Source organism: Bubalus kerabau, chromosome 4, assembly GCF_029407905.1.
Source record: "Bubalus kerabau isolate K-KA32 ecotype Philippines breed swamp buffalo chromosome 4, PCC_UOA_SB_1v2, whole genome shotgun sequence".
Classification (NCBI taxonomy): Eukaryota; Metazoa; Chordata; class Mammalia; order Artiodactyla; family Bovidae; genus Bubalus; species Bubalus kerabau.
Genome location: NC_073627.1, coordinates 139,879,175 through 139,898,206, shown reverse-complemented (window position 1 = coordinate 139,898,206; position 19,032 = coordinate 139,879,175). Strand labels below are relative to the sequence as shown.

At 44.1% G+C, this 19,032-nt stretch overlaps 1 protein-coding gene and 1 long non-coding RNA gene across 5 annotated transcripts in view; one reads left to right on the top strand and one right to left on the bottom strand.

Annotated features, from left to right (window-relative positions):
- Window positions 1–19,032, bottom strand: part of DOCK5 (dedicator of cytokinesis 5) — a 278,035-nt gene that overhangs the window by 186,871 nt on the left and 72,132 nt on the right. The window lies entirely within an intron of this gene.
- On the top strand, window positions 17,163–18,416 carry LOC129650378 (uncharacterized). The gene is made up of 2 exons (XR_008713742.1): window positions 17,163–17,294; window positions 18,218–18,416. It is a non-coding gene; the product is annotated as an uncharacterized LOC129650378 (long non-coding RNA).

The window sequence follows — 19,032 nt, the reverse complement described above, 5'->3', positions numbered from 1 at the left end:
TAGGAATTAGGGATTAACATTACACACTACTACACATAAAATAGATAACAAACAAGGACCTACTGTCTAGCACAGGGGACTATATTCAATATTTTACAATAACCCAAAGATGGAAAAGAATGTGAAAAACAATAAATATACATGTATATGTTTTTTTAACTGAATTACTGCTGTACACTTGAAGCTAACACAACACTGTAAATCAACTATACTTCAATTTAAACAAAAAAAAGTGACAAGTGGAGATGGGTTACTTCAGCATGCATGGACAGAAAATTCTCTCTGCTGAGGATTCACATTGCTAATGTGGTCATTCATTTATTATACATAAAACACTTATTCAACCCTAGCATGCCAGACACTGTCTTCAAGGAGGAAGGAAATAGACTGTAAACAAATAATGAAATACAAAAGGTCCTTTAATGGTAATGCTTGAAGACACTTGGCACACAAAGGCAGGGTTATGAATATGCTGAAGGCATTTACTGACTCGGAAGATTTTTTTTGAACCATAAAACCATCATTTACATGTGTAAGGCATGAAGCATTTTGTAAAATCTCTCATTTTGCAGTCCCAGAATAAATCCGTTTCCTCTCTGCTCCATCAGTAAATTATTCTTATTGTGGTAAAATATACATAACATGAATTTTAACATTTTAACTATTTGAAAGTACACAGTTCATTGGCATTAAGTACATTCGCACTGTTGTACAATCATAATTTTTGACCTTCCCAGGAATTAAAGGCAAGAAAGAGACAGGGAACCATGGTTTCTATGCACCTTCTTTGGGCAGTGTAGCCAGCCAGGCTCCTCTGTCTGTGGGATTCTCCAGGCAAGAATTCTGGAGTGGGTTGCCATTCCCTTCTCTAGGGGATCTTCCCAACCCAAGGATCAAACCCATGTCTCCCGCATTGTAGGCAGATTCTTTTCTGCTGAGCCACCAGGGAAGCCCAAAGCCTGGCTGGTCAGGAGTTGGATTCAGAACCACACCTTCAGAGGACTCTGGAACCTGAAGGCAGATCTGTGCCTTACACAGCTAGGCCATCCTAATGGAGGAAGAGCCAGGGCTAAATCCTGTTGGTTTTTGTTTATGTGTCACTGGCCTGGTAGCTCGCTGGGTGAAGCAGAGTTAATTAGGCCAAGGTCGAAGGTTCCATTCCCTGCGGGCCAGGTGAGCCTGTCAGGTTTCCATGGCCACAGCCTGTTCTCCCATTCCCAGTGAGTGTCCCTCAGGACAAGCCTGAGGTCCCTCCCTAGAGGGAAGCTGGGAAGGGGGGCAAACCTCTACTGGACTTCGTTGCTACATCTTTGTCTGAAGGCAGCACAGAGCCACTGGAGTTCAGGAAGTCCACTTTCTGAATGCAAGGACCATCTCAGTGGGGCTTTTGAAACTAAATTCAAAGGCAGATAGCAAAAGGATGCAAAGACAGTCAGAGGCAATTCTATTCTTTCGTATCGTTTTGTGAGACGATCAGTCATCCATGTTAATAATCTGAGCTCGATTTTGTGCCTTTGAGTCAGGCATGTGCAGTAACTGCTGGAAGCCTGCGCTCCAAAGAACTAAGTTCACAGAAATTTAACACCCTCACCTCGAAAAAGAGGAAACAACAGGCAAGGAACTGAAAAGGTTGTCCAGAGTCAAGCAGTGACTTGCTAGCTAAGATGAGGATCTGAACATGGGCTTCCTAGGGCACACTTCATAGCTCACTGCCCCCTCACTGCTCCTGGCGGTGGTGGGGGGCAGCTTGGCCACAGAATCCTCTCAATATAAACCCCACAGACACAAGCACAGCAAGTTAGCAGAAAAGAAAGATGGCGGTTTCCAGCTTTTGTTTCTTGAATGAGCAAGAAAGAGTCGTGTCTTTGTGGTATCTGGCACACAGCAGAAACTCGATACATTTTGGATGAATATATTAATGAGAAAGAGAACTCCTAGAGCTAATGGCCACGGACAGAACAGACTGATGGAGGACCCCCTAAAATCTGCTCCTCTGGGCCAAGACTGACTGCAAGGTCTGAGACATCCTTCTCTTCTCTCCAAGATCCCGTAGCCAGTGGCAGAGCAGGGTGGGGCCCGAGCACCTGCCTGGGAGGCCAGGGACAGAAGAGACACCACTTCTTATGAGAAAGACTCAATGAAACCCAAAAGCCTAGGTCTCCATCCTGGTTCTGTGCTCACCAGCTCTGCCAGACTTCCATTGGTCAACTATTCATTTCAAGGTAGGAAGGCTTTAATCTCTCCAACATCCTTCCCCCAAAACATTCCTTTCTCCTCCGCTCGTAAAGTCCAACCCCACAGCTAAGAGAGGTTTGCTCTGGTTGCCCACAAGACATGGTGATGACATGACTTTTTTCCAAGAGCACACACCTCCTTAGACAGATGGAAGGATCTGGTCCAGGCAGTGGACCCACAGGAGGAGCAGATTCAAGTTACAGCCGACAAACCAGAGAGGTGACATACACAAATCTCTCCTGCAAAACTGGGGACTCTCGCTGCGATTCTGAAGCTCAGTGAGAGGAAGGGAAAAGATCTCCTCCAGTCTGATCAACCTCTTGACTTTGGTTTGCCCATTCCCTTTCAATATGCTTGATGTGGCCTTTTCTTTGTTTTCTAAAGCAAAGTAATCCTGACAGTTGTTTGTCTCTCTGGCTCCTGACACTAATTCCACTCTTCTGTGGTGGAATTTTCTCTAACTTACCCAACCAGTTCAAGCAAGCTGAAATAAACGGATGCCACATGCAGTTTCCTCTGTAGTAGCAATGAACTTGCTGGAACTTTCTCTTAGATTGATTTTGTTATCATCAGCACTGATATTTGCAAAATGGGAGAGAAAGGAATACAGGTTTGTGAATGAGAAATCATTTCATCAAATGGGATATATTGAAGAAGGCCTGCTTTTACAAGGAACAACGCTAGGTTCTGGGGGTGGGAGATGCTGATTCAGGAGTTTGGGACTCCAATAACACCCACTCCTGATCTGGAAGAATTTCTAATCTAATTGCTAGTAGAACAGAAGGAGACCAGTGAGGGTGAAGTCATAATTAACTTGCATGTCTAGTTAACCAGGATTTCTGGAATTTCAGTGCAGACTTTTTCTTTTTTTCTTTTTTTTTTTTAACTGGAGGATAATTGCTTTACAATGTTGTGTCAGTTTATGCTGTACAACAACATGAATCAGCTATGTGTATACATATATCCCCTCCCTCTTGAGCCTCCCTCCCACCCCACCCCTCACTACATCCCCCTAGGTTATCACAGAGCACTGAGCTAAGCTCCCTGTGCTATATGGCAGATTCCCTCTAGCTAGCTATTTTACACATGGGAGTGTGTATATGTCAGTGTTACTCTCCTAGTTTGTCCCACCCTCCCGCCAGGCCCCGTGTCCATGTCTCTATTCCTTCCCTACAAATAGGTTCATCAGGACCATTTTTCTAGATTCCATATATAAACATGTTAATATATGATACTTTTCTCTAACTTACTTCATTCTGTATGACACTCTAAGTCCACCCACATCTCTGCAAATGTCACAATTTCGTCCCTTTTATGGCTGAGTAATATTCCACTGTATATGAATACGACACCTTCCTTATCCAGGTCCATCCATCTGTCAATGGAAAGAATTCTGGAATTTCAGTGCAGACTGCTTTTTCAATGAAACTGCCACTCCACCTGAAGACATTGGGATGAGAGGTAAGAGATGAAGGCTGCCTTCATTTCTGAAGGGGACCAGAGGCTCCAGCAAGACAGGAACCTGATCCCAGGCAGAGGCATTGGAAATACGTGAGCCTTCGCACAGAGGACAAGTCAGGTGATGTGAGGAAAGCCCTCCAGTGTGACCCAGTGCTGAATCTAAGATCCCTTCAGCCTGATCTAGAAACCTGCTCTAAATTCCTCAATGGAATGCCTGCTATAAATGAACAAGCAAGGCTACAATGTTGTGAACCACGGGTCCCCACATTGTGGACCCAGAGAGCCAGGGGTGAAAAGACACTACCAAGGGTGAGAAAAGACCGACAGTGCAGAGTTGGAACCCAAGACTGGTGACAACATCAAGTCCTGGTGTGACGTCCCTGGCAGTCCAGTGATTAAGAATGCACCTGCCAATGCAGGGGACACACGTTCAATCCCTGGTCAGGGAAGACCGCACAAGCCACAGAACAACTAAGCCCATGAGCCACAACTGCTGGGACTGCGCTCTATAATAAGAGAAACCACTGCAATGAGAAACCCAGGCACCGCAACAAAGAGTTGCCTCTGCTCGCCGCAACTAGAGAAAACTGGTGAGCGGCAATGAAGACCTAGTGCAACCATAATACTTTTTTTTTAAAGTCCTGGTGGCAAAACATCAGAAGAGCTGAAATACAAACCACGTGGGACGCTCCCAGAGTGTCAGAGCCAAAGATGGCTGAATCTGACCCATGTGCCCTCTTCACTAACTCAGGCGGGAGGACACAACCCAGGACCTGAGCCATACATCCTCAGACACACAGGGAGGGAGAGACTGGCACAGGCTGGTAGGTGTCAGAGACCCCTGCAGAGACCTCTCTGCTTGCTGTCCTTCCTGACCCACCTACCACACCGGAGGGGCTTGGACACACTGTCAGTGACGACTGCCCACCACCTCAGTCATTCTTCCCCAGAGAGTGTGGGCTGCAGGAGGTGGACCAATCTCTCTGGATATAGGGGGAGACAATTCTGCTAGGCTCCTGAAGAACAGGTATGCCTACCCACTTGGAGGAAGCCAGCTGCTGAAAACAGGCCGGGGAGGAGGGGTGTGGAGGGCTGATGAGCACCCTGCACCGAGGGTGAAGTGGGTCCAAGCACACACCGAGCTTGGGGGGCAAGCAGGAGACCACCGGCCAGAGGGACAAGTTTGCATGGAAGAGCGACGGAGGGAGAGAAGTGCAGAAAGAGCTCGCCCTGATACATTTGGAGTGGCAGGCAACTCATCTGACAGTCATTCAAATAGCAAAAGAACCTCACCCTCTGTGGAAAATTGTACTTTATGTTCAAAACAGAAATGCTGTTTCCCCAAAGGCCTTGGAACATGGAAAGAATGCTCTTTGGATTCCAGGGGCCCCTGGTGGGAATGAGACCTCTGCCATTTCACAGCTTTGTGAATGTCTTCAATGTCTCGATATTCACATTTATTGAACAGGCATCAGTAACTCTGATCTCCCAGGATTGTTAGAACTGAGATGCAGTGTATGAAAGCCCTTCACTCAATGTCTGGCACATAGAGGAAGGGAAAACGCCAAAGCTGGAGCAGTGAGGACCCAGGGACATAATAGAGAGATCCACTTCTTCACTTAGGGCCACTATCTGCTTCCTATGCTAATGACTGCAGGGGACTCTATATGGGGTTCTCATTCATTTGATTTCTGAGGCGTGTGTCTGTGCTCCCTAGAACGAGGAGCAGAACCTCTCTAAATTATTAAATTACTGGCAACTGATCCCTGAGTTAAGAAGGTCCCCTAGAGAAGGAAATGGCAACTCACTCCAATATTCTTGCCTGGGGAATCCCATGGACAGAGGAGCCTGGCGGGCTATGGTCCATGGGGTTGGAAAGAGTCGAACAGGACTGAGCACTTATCAGCAACAATATAGATGCTGGAATCATGCTGGAGGAAGCTTCACCCTGAGGGCTGATAAGAATACATACATTTATTTTCCAACACAATAATTGCCTCCTCCAAGAAAAGAGAGAAAACATGACTTAAGGGAAAGAACAAGAAAAAGCAGAAGAAACAACTTGGGTGATAGAAAAACCATATGACAAGTGCCTAGAATAACCAGACAACGTGGTGCCGAATACCCAGGGCCTGAGCAGAGACTGAATATAGCCCCAAAGGAACTCAAAGGTCACCAGACTGGGTGACTCTAAGACCTGGCTGAACACTCAGTGGGCCGTGAATCTGCCAGGAAGACATGTAAAGAAGAAAAAGTCTCCCCGACCCATATCCTTTAATTCCAACGATAGTAACAGATACTTAGTCCTGCACGGTGAAAACTATACAAGCATTGAAAGGCAGGAATTTAGTGTTCATTGCTTCTGCCACTTAGAAGATGAACTAAATTGCTAGGTACAGTATAAGCTATTTTAAAATCTATTTGGCAATACTGAAACGTGAAAGTGTTAGTCACTCAATTGTGTTCAACTCTTTTGCGACCCCACAGACCGATCCCACTAGGTTCCTCTGTCCATGGAATTCTCCAGGCAAGAATACTGGAGTGGGTGGCCATTTCCTTATCCAGAGAATCTTCTCAACCCAGGGGTAGAACACAGGTCTCCCGCATTGCAGATGGATTCTTTATTGTCTGAGCCATATTACTCAGCCATAAAAAGGAACGAAATTGGATGCTTTGTAGAGATGTGGATGGACCTAGAGTCTGTCATACATAGTGAAGTAAGTCAGAAAGAGAAAAACAAATACCATATATTAACACACATATGCGGAGTCTAGAAAAATGATACAAATCGATCTGCAGCGCAGGAACAGACACGCAGGTGGAGGGACATGGTGGGTGGTGGGGATGGACTGGACAGTAGCACTGACATATATACACTACCATGTGTAAACTGGAGAGCTAGTGGGCGGCTGCTGTATAGCAGAGGGAGCTCAGCTCCCTGCTCTGTGACGACCTACAGGGGTGGGATGGGGGGTGAGGAGGCTCACGAGCAAGAGGATATAAGTATACATATAGCTGATTCACTTTGTTGTACAGCAGAGACTAACACAACATTGTAAAGCAACTATACCCCAGTTAAAAGAAAATAAAATCTACTTCTATTGTCAAAGATAAATGCACACACATTTAATATTCCTGTTCAAAAGATAATCATTGAGGATGCCTATACAGAATATGAGGGTTAGATGAATAATCTGTAACAAGATTATTCTGTCTTGCCTTGTCCATCCCTATTTGTAGCCTGAGTTATACATGGAGGAGGCCAGGAAAAGAACTGATGTTCTCCTGCTATTGCTAGGTACAGTTACTACTACTTTGGGGCACATAAGTTTTATAGGTACTGGGGTTTCCACTCTTATAAAACTTCTATTTTTTTTAACTTTTTATTTTGTATTGGGGTGTAGCCGATTAACTTTGTTGTGATAGTTTCAGGTGAACAGCAAAGGTATACATATACATGAATCTATTCTCCCCCAAACTCCCCTCCCATCCAGGCTGTCACATAACATTGAGCAGAGTTCCCTGTGCTGTACAGTAGGTTCTTGTTGGTTTCCTATTTTAAATAAAGCAGTGTGTACATGTTTGTCACAAACTCCCTACCTATCCCTTCCCCCCAGCAGCCATAAGTCTGTTTTCTAAGTCTGTGAGTCTCTTGCTGTTTTGCGCTGTAACACCCCTTTCTATGGAAGGATTTGCTTCCATGGGTTGAATAAAATGGGGGTGGCTTTAGCAGAGAGTTAAAATTTATGATGCTTAAGCCTTCTTACATGCTTTTAAAGGTCATAAATTACTCACAATACCATGAGCAAAGCAGAAACATCTATTTACTTCTCTCTCCAGACACAAGCAAGAGAACTACCTAATGCCAATTTGCCCTCAATCAATTTTGAACTTTCCTCTAGGCCTTTTTCTTTCCATGAATACTTCACAAAGTCTTACCCAGGCCCACGATGGTCGGACATGCTGTATGTTGCAAAGGGGATGAGATACCGAAGGCATTTTTTGATAAAAGTTACAATCAGAAGTGTGAAGGGGTGTGCCTGAGATGCAAAGAACCTATTCATCACTTGGCCTCCTTCTCGACCCCTAAATGCCACCAAGATCCCCTGGAGAAAACCAGAAGCTCCCAAGAACCCTCCTCCAGAACATTCCCAATACACTTCTGCTTTCAGGCTGAGCTTGCCTGTTTCAGTACATAGGTAGCTGCCCACGAAGAAGGCAATGGCAACCCACTCCAGCACTCTTGCCTGGAAAATCTCATGGGCAGAGGAGCCTGGTAGGCTGCAGTTCATGGGGTCGCTAGGAGTCGGACACGACTGAGCGACTTCATTTTCATTTTTCACTTTCACACCTTGGAGAAGGAAATGGCAACCCACTCCAGTGTTCTTGCCTGGAGAATCCCAGGGACGAGGGAGCCTGGTGGGCTGCCGTCTATGGGGTCGCACAGAGTTGGACACGACTGAAGCAACTTTGCAGCAGCAACAGCAGTAGCTGCCCAAATGGGCCAACACCAAGTACCAGCTCATGATGAAGTAACCCAAAGAAGGCTCCACTCAGAAAGGGTTCTGGGGCTTCCCTGGTGGCTCAGTGGTAGAGAATCTATCACCTAACAACACAGAAAACACGGGGTTGATCCCTGATCCAGGAGGTCCCACATGATGCAAAGCAATTAAGCCCGAGCACCACTACTGAGCCTGTGCTCTAGAGCCCAGGAACTGCAACCACTGAAGCTCAAATACCCTAGAAAGCCAGTGCTTCACAGCAAGAGAAGCCACCACAGTGGGAAGCCTGAGCACCACGAGAGTAGCCCCTGCTTGCCACAACTTAAAAAAAAAACCCCGAGCAGCAACGAAGATCCAGCATAGCCAAAAACAAATAATAAAAATTTTTAAAAAGAAAAAGGTCCTCACCCTGATCCTAAAAGGTCCTACATTTTCCTATATGCCAAGAACATAAGTTTTCAAGATGGCATTTTAGAAGCACGCTTGAATATATCTCAAAAGGCAAAAGAAGAGAAGGCAGTCTCTTTTAGATAAAGATGAAACCTGAGGTAGGGGAGGTATAAATTGAGAGATTGGGACTGCAATATACACACCAGCATATATAAAACAGATAACTAATAAGGACATACTATATAGCACAGGGAACTCTACTCAATATTCTGTAATGACCTGTATGGGCAACGAATCTAAAAAAGAATGGCTACATAGTATTAACACATGGGTAACTGATTCACTTTGCTGTACAGCAGAAACTAACACAACGTTGGAAATCAACTATATGCCAATAAAAACATTAAAAGATGAAACCTGAAATGAGACTTTTCACCAACTCTACTTTTTAATTAATTTTTCTTGTAAACACCCTCCTACTGCCAAACATCTATGGAAAAACACATCTCGGGAACACGTGTCCCCAGGAGTAGTAGCTGACCAGGTGGCCTTAAGGTGAAGGTCAAACAGATGTGGGAAATGACCGGCACACTCATCAAAACACCACGGGGCCTATTTTGCGTTCAAGGCTGGAGGCAAAATGTTTGCACGCAATCCTTGTTGTAAAATCCAAGCTGTTGGGCACACTGCCATTCACGTTTGAGAAAGGTGATTGTTTTTCTAACTAGAACCTGGTAGGGCTATGGATTCTGAATGACAATGAAGTTCCCATTACTGTGACAAATAGGGTAACAAAAGTAAACGAAACTTACAAATACATCAAATGCCTTATTTCAGCTTATGCCCAGTAAACTTTTATACATGCTGTTAAGGACTGATTTTTTTAAATCAAGTTTGATTTTCTCTCACTTGTTTTATGATCACTGGCATGACTGGACAAACAGAGAAGGAACTGAGGTAGAGAAGGGAGTGAACAGAAAAAAGGAACAATAAAGGGATGACCAGACTACCAGGCTGACTCACAGGACCGGAGGAGGTGATGATACAAATTTTCAAATCAGAAGTTCTGAAAGCCTTTGATAAGACCTGACTGTATCGTATGGTCCACTGGAGAGTTTTTTTTAAAGTTTTAGGGAAGAATGGTTGATTTACAATGTTGTATTCATTTCTGCTATACAAAGCTATACACTATATTCTTTTTCATATTCTTTTCCATTATAGTTTATCACAGGATATTAAATATAATTCCCTACACTATACAGTAAGGCCATGTTGTTTATCCTTTCTGTACACACTAGTTTGCATCCACTAATCCCAAACTCCCAATCCTTCCTCCCCAACTCCCCTCCTCCTCCAAGCACAAGTCTGTTCTCTGTATTTGTGAGTCTGTGTTTGTTTCTTAGGTTCATTTGTGTCATATTTTAAATTCCACATATAAACAATATTCTATGGTATTTGTCTTTCTCTTTCTGACTTACTTCATTTAATACTATAATCTCCAGGTCCATCCAAGTTGCTGCAAGGCATTATTTCACTCCTTTTTCTGGCTGAGTAGTATTCCACTGTATATGTGCACCACATCTTCTTTATCCACTCATCTGTCAATGGACATTTAGGTTGTTTCCATGTCTTGACTACTATGAATAGTGTGCTATGAACACAGGGGTGCGAGTATCTTTTTGAATTATAGTTTTGTCCCAATACATACCCAGGAATGGGATTGCTGGATCATATGGCAACTCTATTTTTGTTTTTGTTGAGGAACCTCCATACTTTTTTCCATAGTGGCTGTACCAATTTACATTTCCACCAACAGTGTGGGAAGGTTCCCTTTTCCAATGGAGGGTTCTTAATTCCACTTCCCAGAAACACACTGATTAGCCTGCTTCTTGGAATAAACTCTTCCAATGGACTCTCTTCTTTTTTATGCCTCTGTTAGAAAGTTTGTCAGCTATGGAGCTAAAATCCAGTACCATGTAACTTTATCTACCTGTCATAATACTGCACTCTGTGCTTACTCAGAAAAGCCTGCTTTATAAAAAATGAGACTCACAGGTTGTATAGCCCAAGTCGTAATCCATTTCTATTCTTTTTCATATCATACAGTATTGATTCTTGATTAAGGTGCATTTCAAAACTGGCCTCATTCCACACAGAAGACATAGCATGGGTATATTGAGAACCTCCTGATATACACACAAATGCTCCTTTTTATTTCATCTTTTCAGAACTGCCCACTTCCTCTGGTTCTAACCCATTCGTTTGGGCTCTCCTCTAGGTCTTTACAAATTACACTGAAATCATATAAAACTTTACTCTATGCCTGCCTCTGTAGAGCTTGGAAGGCCTTTGAGACATAATCTCATTTTGTTATTTCCAACAGGAGCCAAATTTGTTCTGTTTACCCCCTAGGAAACACTGTTCACACCAGTCACTGTCTCTCTTGAGCTTTTGAGTGGTTTATGGAGGTGAAAACAAGTTAACTAATGGATATGAAGCAAAGGCAGGAGACTAATACCTGCTGATGGAACAACAGACCCTGGGCAAGAAATCCCTTGTGACTGGAATCTGGTTAATTACAGGAGAGGAGGGCTTCATGGCTGAAGGGATGCAGAAACCCGACTTTTTAAGTCACTTTGGTTTAATCACTTTCAATTCAAAGAGTGACCCTATTTTAGATGAAGTGACCATGACATAAAGAGAGTTCAAATGTATTGCCCAGGGACAGCTAAACCTTGATAAGATAGAAACAAAACTGTCCAATCTAAAGCGGTCCTGTGTACACACTGCTTTATTCAAAATAGATAACCAACAAGGACCTGCTGTATAGCACAGGGAACTCTGATCAATGATATTTGGCAGCCTGGATGGGAGGAGAGTTGGGGGGGACAATGGATACATGTATATAGCTGGCTGAGTCCCTTTGTGTTCACCTGAAATAATCACAACATTGCTGATCAGCTATAATCCAATAAAAAACTATAAGTTTTTTTTTTTTTAAAAAAGTGGTCCTTCTCTTCCTCTTCACCACCTTCACTTACCTCTCTGGTCTATGTAACACTACCCTTTTCTCCCCACAGCACTTACAAGAATCCAAATGTTCTTATTCTCAGATTTTGTTCACTTGTCTTATCATCTATCCCTTGAATGAAAACCCTAAGAGAGCAGGAACCTGGCCATTTTGTTACTTAGGTAACAGTGCTGTATCATCTCTTGTGCTCAATAAATGTTGTTGGTACATAAGAGCATAATACTTGCTCAGTGAGTCCTGTTGAATGAATAGATGACCACAGCTGAAATCTCTTCTGGGTCTCAATGCTTTCTCAGTCGTGCTCATGGATCTGGGGTAGGAAACAACACTGAGATGGAGAATAGTGGTCTCACTGACAAATCTTTTGTCTGGATAAACAAGCAAAAACAAGCCAGTTGCTGCAGGCAGGCCAATGCCACAGAGGAAGAAAGGGAAGGACACCTGCTTTGGTCCTTGCGGATTTCTGTCTCCTGAAAAAGTTGGTGAAAGTAACATGGAGAAGGGCTATGAAAGATGAGCAGTATATATCTTCTCAGTCAATTCCACTCCCTTCCCTTATCTTTAGTAACAAATGATGTTCAGGGACAAGGTCACAGAGAGAAACCATGATAAGGGATGAGGGATGGAACACTTGCTCATGTGGACTGTGGTCTCCTGTTTTAGAGCCAAAGCTCAAGCAGTAAGTTTGGCAGTTCCCCAAAAGGTTAAATACAGAGTTGCCATTGTTGTTGTTCAGTTGCTAAGTCATGTTGCACTCTTTGCAACCCCACGGACTGCAACATGCCAGGCTTCCCCATCCTTCACTATCTCCTGTAGTTTGCCCACGTTCATGTCCAATGAATCAGTGATGCCATCCAACCATCTCATCCTCTGTTGTCCCCTTCTCCTCTTGCCCTCAATGTTTTCCAGCATCAGGGTCTTTTCCATTAAGTCAGCTCTTTGCATCAGGTGGCCAAAGTATTAGAGCTTCAGCTTCAGCATCAGTCCTTCTGATGAGTATTCAGGGTTGATTTCCCTTAGGACATACTGGTTTGATCTCCTTGCTGTCCAAGGGACTCTCGAGAGTCTTCTCCAGCTCCATAGTGAGAAAGCATCAATTCTTCTTTATGGTCTAATTCTCATATATGAGACAGCAATTTCACTCCAAGGGATAAACCCAAGAGAAGTGAAAACATGTATCTACATAAAACGTGTACGTAAAAGTTCAGGGCAGTAGCATTATTCATAATAATGAAAAAGTGTAAACAACCCTAACATCCATTAACTGATGAATGGATAAATACAACGTGATCTACGCATTCAATAAATATTATTTAGAAAGAAAAAGGTATGAAGTACTGACATATGCTACAACATGAATGAGACCACAAAAGATTATTTTAAGTAGAAGAAGCCAGTCACAAAGGTCCACATGTCACATGATTTCACTTACATGAAATGTCTTAGAATAAATAGGCAGACCTATAGAGACAGAAATTAGGTTAGTGGTTGCCTGGAGCTGGGGGGTAATAACCATGAATGAGTACAGGGTTTCTTTGGAGGTAATGAAAACATTTTGAAAGTAGAGTTATACGATTGCCCTACTCTGTGAATAGAGCGCTTTGTAAATAGCCATTAAATTGCATCCCCTTTTTTAAAAATACTTTTTTTTTTCTGATATGGAACATTTAAAAACTATTTATTGAATTTGTTAAAATAGTGCTTCTGTTTTATGCATATGGGATCCCAGCTTACCAACTGGGGATCAAACCCGCACTCCCTGCATTGAAAGGCAAAGTCTTAACCACTAGACTGCCAGGGAAATGGGTCAACTGGATGGTATTTGAAACCTATCTCAATAAAACCATGTTTTTAAAAAGCAACTCACATGATAACCAAATCCTTCTGTAGGTAGTCTGTATAGGGCAGGGCAATGCTGGCATGTCATGGAAGGAGAAAAGCCCTGCCTTGTACTACCAGGGACTGTGTGGGGTGACCCCACACACCCCTTACTCTCCACACTAGCTGTCCTTGATCTCTCTTTACTCGTTCAATAGACTTGAGCACCTACAGTATACAAGAAGCCATGCTAGGCAGGGGTCGCACGGATGAAGGAGCAGACCTCCAAGGAGCTACCACTTGGAGAATCATTCACTGAACCACAGGATGGGAAACAACAGAGTCCTGCATAGTACTGTTGCAGGTTGTGGGCAGGAAAGAAATTTTCAAGTCTGGGTTCTAGAAAGGTAGACTCATGTCCACGCCTGAAGAACCCACCCAGGTCTGGTATGCAAATATCTCAAAGGCAGGGTGGGGCAGGGTGTCTGGGGGGAGGACCCCTGGAGTCAGGAAGACAGGAAGCTCAAAGACACACCCCTGCCCGCCACCCCAGGGCCATGAAATGATGCCAGCACCACCCTTAAATTCCATCTGGCAGTACTGTGGGTATTTCTACTTTGTTTATTTTTTTAAAGAGGAGATGGGGGGAGGAGGGCTAGAACACAAGTTATTACTCAGCATTTCTATCATGCTGAATATCTGCAAAGCACTCCTGCCTTCACTGTGTCCTGAACCAGTTGCAATAATCAAGGGATTTGAGAACCCAGCCAAGAATGCGAGGTACTTAGCAGATAGAAGAATCTATTGCTGCGTCTGGCAAGGTGAGCACCATTGGAAAAAATTAATCCCATAAAATACACACTTTTAAAACTTAAGCCAGTATAATCATCTGTGTAAAAAGCCGATCTGTCACCTGGCTATTAATGAAGTGAAAAAGCTCATGCTCTAAATACCCCCATACACACCTTGACACGTGTCCACTTTTATAGAACAGGCACTGATGTCCTTATTTTTATTTGCAGGGAGGCAATGGAGACGCAGACATAGAGAACAGACTTGTGGACACAGTGGGGGCAAGAGAGGGACGAATTGAAAAAGTAACACTGAAACATATCCATTACCATATATAAAACAGATAGCCAGTGGGAATTAGCTGTGGGAATTTGATGGGAATTAGTGGGAATATGATGCAGGGAGCTCGGACTTGGTGCTCTGTGACAACCTTGAGAGGCGGGAGGGAGGTTCAAGAGGGAGGGGACATACGTATACTTATGGCTGATTCATGTTGATGTATGGCAGAAACTAACACAATGTTGTAAAGCAATTATCCTCCAATTAAAAAAAAATTTAAGGAAAAATACAAAAATAAAAAGTTTTCCCCTGGCATGTGGGATCTTAAGTTTCCCACCAGGGATTATACCTGCACCCCCTGCACTGGAAGCTTGGAGTCTTAACCACTGCTGCATGTGCGCTTAGTTGCTCAGTTATGTCCAACTCTTTGTGACCCTATGGGCTGTAGCCCGCCAGGTTCCTCTGTCCATGCAGATTCTCCAGGCAAGAATACTGGAGTTGGTTGCCATTTCCTCCTCCAGGGGATCTTTCCCACCCAGGGATTGAACCTGCATCTCCTGTGTTTCCTGTATTGCAGGTGGATTCTTTACCCACTAAGTCACTGGGAAAGCCACTGGACCACCAGGGAAGTCCCTGCATCCTTCTCTGGAATGAAAGAATTCTATGGCAGGCCCCCAGGCATTTCACGGTAACAAGAAAATCTGCTTCTTGCTGTGAGGACCTACAGCATCTGGATCATCACAATCCAGACAGAGCAGGGTTCAAGTAACAGTTTTTTGCATGACTCTATTGACGGAGAAGGCAATGGCAGCCCACCCCAGTACTCTTGCCTGGAAAATCCCATGAACGGAGGAGCCTGGTAGGCTGCAGTCCATGGGGTCGTCAAGAGTTGGACACATCAAGAGTTGGAGCGACTTCACTTTCACTTTTCACTTTCATGCGTTGGAGAAAGAAATGGCAACCCACTCCAGTGTTCCTGCCTGGAGAATCCCAGGGACGGGGGAGCCTGGTGGGCTGCTGTCTATGGGGTCGCACAGAGTCGGACACGACTGACGTGACTTAGCAGCACTGACTGTGCCAGCGCTTCCAGAAAGTATACTGCGGTGTGAGTTGTAATACATCAGGTGCACTGTGGCTTTTGGACTCAAGCTCTGGAAGGTATTTACAATAGACGTGTTTGTATATTTATACTTATAGTCAACCAAGCTCAGTGACCACCTTACCTTGGTCCGTAGGAGTGCTACTTTGAGGAATGTTCATTGGTCAACTGGGAGATTTCTCAGTAAAGTATAAATAGTATACACACTTAAAATGACCATTAATGTGAATCCTATGAGGACAAAGTGCATTAATCAAATATTTCCAGAAACATGCTTGTGTCACATAAATATGAAAAAACAACTCTGGGACTTCCTTGGCAGTCCAGTGGTTAAGACTCCATGCTCCCAATGCAGGGGGCATGGGTTCGATCCCTGATCAGGGAACTAAGATCCCACATTCTGCCCAGCAAGGCCAATAACAATAACAAAAGAAAAAAGAATTTTGAAAGTGTATTTAAAAGATATTAGCCACTTGATTTCAGATCAACTGTATGCTCTTCACTCCTACACTCTGCAGGTCAATTAGGAAAGCTTAAGTATAACATATGCACACAACAGGCACACAGAAAGAGCTAACACGGTAAAGTGAAGAATTACTAGGTCTAGATATGAAAAAGACCAAACTCAGGAAGAGGAGACCAGCACTGAGAGCTCCTTTCCTCTTGAGGCATCTGCTGAATTAAGAAAAGATCCCTTGAGTCTCTGAGCAGCATTTAGAACAGCTTTGTGGGGCCAGGAGGACAAAAAATGGGAGCCCTGGCACTGCCCGTGAACCGGCTGCAATTTCAGACAAAACAGACAGCATACTGCAGACGGAGACAGCGATCAAAGCTTTATAAACAGGAATTCAAAGTTGGGATTGTCTAATATGACAATTTCAAAATTGTATGTACATCAAAACAGGTCTGAGAATACAGACCGCAAAAAAACCTGAAACCATATGTCAAACCATATGACATATGTCAAATCATAAACTGACACGAACTACAATGGTGGAAGATTTAACACAGTTCTCTCAGTAACAGAAATTCAAAAGAAAGATTAGCATATAGCAAATTCGGGGGAAAAAAAAAAGAGGGATAAAATCAGAATCTAATTGCCATCTATAGAAATCATACCCAATACCAGTAAACTATACTTTATTTTCAAGCCCATGGAAACTGAACACATGTCTCTTATGTGTACAATAGAAAGATGTGTGTCCATAAAGGGTGATGTGCTGTGCTTAGTTGATCAATCATGTCTAACTCTTTGCGATCACATGGACTGCAGCCCGCCCAGCTCCTCTGTCCATGGGGATTCTCCAGGCAAGAATACTGGAGTGTATTGCCATTCCCTTCTCCAGGGGATCTTCCCAACCCAGGGATGGAACCCAGGTCTCCTGCACTACAGGCAGATTCTTTACCACCTGAGCCAGCAGGGAAGCCGATAAAAAGTAGAATGGATTGATCTGGCCCCTGACCAAGTGGCATGACGTAGTAAGGCCATATTTAATATGCAAAGGAGCTCAAGAATATAAGTAGATTATCCCTGTGTCTTGCTGATACCATAGAACTCACATATGACTGGACCTGAGATGGTGCGAATGAAAATGGGAGAGAGACAGAAGAGAGGGAAGAGACCTTGCAGCCCTTCCTCCTCCCCACCTGCAGAAGCTGCACATCAACACTCTGAAGTGTGTGACAGGTAGGATAATGCAAACTACCAACTCTTTGCCTAAAACCAAAGGGAAGCAGCAGTAACAGTGGACTCTTCTACGCAATGCAGCAGACAGCTTAGCTTTTCTGTGGCTGAGCCCTACTTCCTGTCCTTCTAACTTCCCATCTCCTCTTCTCCATCCTGTGTCTGTCTGTCTGAACCTCAGAAGCCGCGCTGGATTCTAGAAAACCACCCTCACGATGCCATCATCACAACCATTTATGTGGTGGGACCAGACCCTGCAAATTCACAGTTCTTGTCCTAACAAGCCTCTGTGCTCTGCTTAGTCGCTCAGTCATGTCTGACTCTTTGTGACCCCATGGACTGTAGCCCACCAGACTCCTCTGTCCATGGGATTCTTGAGGCAAGAATACTGGAGTCGGTTGCCATGTCTTATTCCAGGGGATCTTCCCAACCCAGCTATCAAACCCAAATCTCCTGCACTGCAGGCAGATTCTTTACCATCTGAGCCACGAGGGAAACTCACCATATGAGAAAAATCTGCCTCGCTTCCACCTCATTCCTACCCCAGTCTTCAGAGAGAATAAATGGATTCTCAGTTTTTTGCCTTGATCCTCAATGTCAGTGGCCTAGAGACGTGTTTGTTGTGCTCTAGGCATTTGGATTAGAAACGTGGCAACACTGGAGTTCTACTAGGATTTAGGGTGGTAGTGAGAAGTCTGGGGTGGGGCGGCATGAGTGCACCCATGACCTGTGCTCTTCAGATGAGCTGGGAGCCCTGGATACTGTCCAACAGTCCACTTACAGGTTAACTGGGACACCCTGCCCCCCAACCCGATCTAGTTGCAGGAAATATACTAGAAGGCTTTCTGCACCTACAGTCGCCCTGACCTAATTCTTTGAAGGAATTTCAGCAACACCAGTAAGTCTCTCCCTCGTTTCTCCCCAAGTCCGGCAACACTCAGAGCTGAGAAGAAAGAGCCACTTCATCAGCCGTGCTTCCTTTGATCTCCCATCAGCCCAGTGATGCACTTGTCTCCTCCGGAGCCAGGGCCTTCTGCATCCAGTCACTTCTTTTTTATTAAATCAATTTAATTATTTTATCTGAGAGAATTTTACTAAGAAATAAACTGTTTTGCCTTTTTGAACCTGAATTATGTGTACATGCTAAGTTGTTTCAGTCGTGTCTGACTCTTTGTGACCCTATGGACCAAAGCCCGCCAGGCTCCTTTGTCCATGGGATTCTCCAGGCAAGAATATGGGAGTGGGTTGTCATGCCCTCCTCCAGGGGATATTTCCAACACAGGGATAGCACCTGTGTCTCTTGAGTCTCCTGCACTGGCAGGCAGGCTCTTTGCCACTAGTGCCACCTGAGAAGCCCAGCTGAATTATATGCTCTCCCTATTTATTCATGGGGTCGCAAAGAGTCGGACACGACTGAGCGACTGATCTGATCTGATCTGATGTATTCACAGTACCTATGAAAAGACACCATCTTTCACATATTAGGGTCTTGCTTCATGAGAAGCCACCAGAAATCAACAGTGTCTCATTTCACTTGGTTCTGTCACTAGCTGTATGACACAAGGTATATTATTTTCTCTGAATATCAGTTTTCTCAACTATAAAATGAGCATTATGTTTCCTACACTTAAAAAAGTGAGTGTGGGGTACTCATGTAATTTTTAAGAGTTCTATAGTTTTCGACTTCCTTGGTGGCGTAGAGAATAAGAATCAGCCTGACAATGCAGAGGACAAGGGTTTG